Source organism: Mus pahari, chromosome 12 (genome assembly GCF_900095145.1).
Source record: "Mus pahari chromosome 12, PAHARI_EIJ_v1.1, whole genome shotgun sequence".
Taxonomy (NCBI): domain Eukaryota; kingdom Metazoa; phylum Chordata; class Mammalia; order Rodentia; family Muridae; genus Mus; species Mus pahari.
In genome coordinates, this window is record NC_034601.1 from 49,982,560 (window position 1) to 49,986,288 (window position 3,729).

General features: G+C 45.2%; 1 pseudogene; it reads right to left on the reverse strand.

The window, feature by feature from the left end:
- Window positions 1-2,256: 2,256 nt before the first annotated feature.
- LOC110329434 overlaps window positions 2,257-3,729 on the reverse strand; it is a 3,121-nt pseudogene continuing 1,648 nt past the window's right edge.

The following is a 3,729-nucleotide window of genomic DNA, read 5'->3' on the forward strand; positions in this document are numbered from 1 at the left end:
GAAGGGAAGCACAGTGAGGAAACACTGGACCAAAGCAAGACCAAAACCTAGCAGGGCAAATTCCAAACTCAGCATCTCCATGTCTGATGTAAAAGCAGATTTTCAGACCTCCAACTCCTTTTAGCTTTGATGACCGCAACACACTTCTCTCTCTTGAGCTGGTTCCATTCCCTGTTAACAGCTTTCCTCACCTGGTATCCCATGACTCTGGCATCTCGAACATCTTGGGGTTTCCAAGGCAATCCAGGCTTCACCTTCACAGCTTTACGCAATGGCCTCTTTTGAGTCTCCATGCAGGGACACCCCTGATGCAGGCCTGGGCTCAGCAGCTTTCCTTAGCGATGGAGGGAGATTCTACAACCCCTTTCTTGTATCTTTAACTATAAAGCCAAAAGTACGTGGCAGAGGCTGCCAAGTTCTTCTGCTTGCTGGGGCTGGAACTTGCCCCCTCTTTTAATTACATTTCTATCAGCTTTCTGTTATTGGTTTTCTTCATTGCTTAAGCTTTTCTTTAATTCCTTTTTATAATTTGGAAGCTTAGTTGGGTGAGGTCTTGCCCGAGGCTACCACTCCCTTTATTACATTTAGTATCTGTTTTTTTCTCTAAACTTTTTTTATCTGAGCACTGGACTTAGCTCCATCACACTTCCTGGTGCTCCTTTTCTCTGCAAACTGTAATTCTGTATTTTCCATTGCTCAGCTTGCTCTTCTTCATTATAGATCTGCATAAGTGTGACCACTAATAACTACAGGGCAGAGTCAATAACTAGGCTGTCTTGAAATCCCCTTGGCCAGCACCATTAATCCAAAATTCTTCAGTTTAGCTTCAGGCAGATTGTTTGGACAAAGGCAGAAAGCAGTCACATTTTTTTTGCCAAAATATTATAAGCATGGTCTCTAGGCCCCTTGCTAATATTCTTCTCTTCTGATACCTCTTGAGATGGGCTGTCATAATCTACATTGCTTGCAGCACCACTGTTGTCCACACTCCTACCCCATTAAGCCTACTTAAAACACTCAAGAGCTTTTCTAGTCCGAAGCTTACATCCCGCCATCAAACAGTGTGGTCAGGCCTATCATGGCAATATTACACTTCTGGTACCAATTTTTTCCCCTCTTAGTTACTGTTCTATTGCTGTGAAGAAACAGCATGACTGTGGTAACTCTAAGACTTTTAACTGATGCTATTGCTTACACCTTCAGAGATCTAGTTCATTGTCATCAAGGTGGGGAGAATAGCAGCACCCAGGCAGACATGGTGCTGGAGAAGTAGTTGAGATTTCTAGACCCAGATCCATACACAGCAGTAAGAGAGAGCACTTGGGCCCTTGAAGCTTCAAAGCCCATCCCCACTTACATGCTTCTTCCAACAAGGCCACATCTCTTGATCCTTTCAAATAGTGCCATTCCCTGCTGATCAAACATTCAAATCTATGAGCCTGTGGAGACCATACGTAGCAAACCACCACAGAGAATTGTGAGACTTGTTAGCAGGTAGTTGGAATATCTGCTGTCTGATTTGGTTTGACCAGTATAAGAAATCTAGTTGTTTTATTTCGGGGTTTTACTACCTTTTAGGTTTTAATATTTATCATGAGCTAGAATTTTTTTCCCTGAAAGATGTTTTCATATAAAAATGTGGTATCTCCTATTGAAACTCTTCTCCGTAGTGAATTTTTGTGAAATCTACATTGTGGATAAACATAACTCTAGATCATTAAATTTAACTGAATGTCATCTTTTACATAAAAAAAAATGTGGTACCTATTCTAGGTTGTATTTATTTATTTATTTATTTTTCATCACAAGTTCTGATGGTAAGTTTTTAATGAGTGGCCTCTGCACAGCTTTGAATTAGCAGTATAGTACAGTTCTGTGATTTGTGCCTGGAGTCGTCTTACAAAACTGCTATTTGATATATATATATATATATATATATATATATATATATATATATATACCATATATATGTGTGTGTGTGTGTGTGTGTGTGTAATCACTGTCATTTTGTTTTCCTTTGTGACCTTGGTGATTTTGAAGGATTCTCTTCTATTCCTTTATAGAAAGTCCCTGTTCTTTGTTGTTGTTGTTGTTTTGTTTGTTTGTTTTGTTTTGTTTTTCAGGGTTTCTTTAAGATTTGATTCTGTTTATAATTTTTCCCCTTTCTTTCTTTCTTTTTTTTTTTTTTCTGTCATGCTTAGTGTTTTATTTACTAAAACCAGCCATTCGGTCAGCCCTCCGACAGCGCACTCTTTTCTCCCATCCCACCGTCTCCAACCGCAGCACCTGTCATCCGCCAACGTGAACCAACCACTTGCTTTCCAGTCCATCAACCCTTCCACATGGTTAAGGATGAATGAAGGTTAAATATTGGAGTTTCCTATTCCAGAAAGAGGATTGGAGAAAAGTCTAGCTTTACTCAGTGCACAGAACTGCAACTCCATGCTCATAGAAGCTGCGAGGATCTTCCTTTGTAGCAATTTCAAAGTCCACGGTGAAGATGTCTGCCCAGGTGAAGTTCGGGTAGACAGGTAAAGTCACCAGGCTGGCCTTCTTCTCGGCGCTTGTTTGCTTCACCCAGCGCAGCTGTGTGAGGGGGAGGACTGTGGAGATGGTGTTGGAGAGCTAGAGCTTGTTGTTGCTGCACGTGGCCCCTTGGAGCTTCAGACCTGTAACTCCAAAGCTGCAGGCATCAAGGCACTCTGGGAGGCGGTGACATTGACTTCCAGGCAGAGTTCCTCCAGGGATCAGCTGTTAGCTTGTGCCACATACTGTCTGGTGGCAGTGATGTAGGCCTCAGATACAAACAGGCCACCCAGGCACACGAGGATGTTCTTCAGTTCCTTGGCACCACTGGATGCAGCCGCTTGTGAGATGTTCTGCAGCTGTTTGATCCTCTCGCTGAAATCCGACACCCACTGGATCACCTCATGCCTGCAGGCACTGTGTAATGGGACCAGCTCCGAGGCAAGATCCCTTTCACCAGCTCATTGATGAGTGTGCGCAGGTAGTTTGTCTGCTTCTTTTTCCCCTCGCACACTTGAACGACATCAGCAAGGTCTTGGTGTACATCTTGGAGTAACTTGGCCCTCATCTTTACTTCTCTCTCAAAGAACATAAACAAAGGATCCTTGATGTTCTCCACGGTGTGCTTCAGGGGGCTCAGCGTCTGTGGGATGAGGTGCAGCCAGTTGGATGCCGTGGTGTGCAGCGTTCTCATCCAGGCTGGACGCCCATCGGAGGTGGAGTACATCCTTGCCTTCTTCTCCGTCTCTGCATAGGCCAGGTCATCCTCATCCTCCAGCATCTGCATCTTCAGCATCTTGCTGATCGTGTCCATGCCTTGGGTGGTAAGCAGGACCCTTTCAGCATTGTTGGGGAGGCCCAGCCATGAGGGTGTCTGGGCGTCAGGCAGCAGCTCCACCCATTGCACAAACTCCTCTCGCCTGATACCATCAGGCATCTGGATGTCCTTGTGCCCATCAACCTTGCACGCCAGCTTGCATTCACTGTTGAAACTGCGGGTGGTGAACAGCCGCTCCAGGAAGGTGTTGAGCAGACGCTGGTCGAACTCATTGTCCACCCGCCCACCATAGATGGACTGGGCCATCAGGGTCTTCAGGGCAGACCATGGGTGCCGCAGACGGACTTTTCTGGGGTCCCTGATCTGCGGGGAACGGGTCTCTGGTTGCAGGTGAGCGAGGATTCGGCGAATGAGGGGTGACAAAC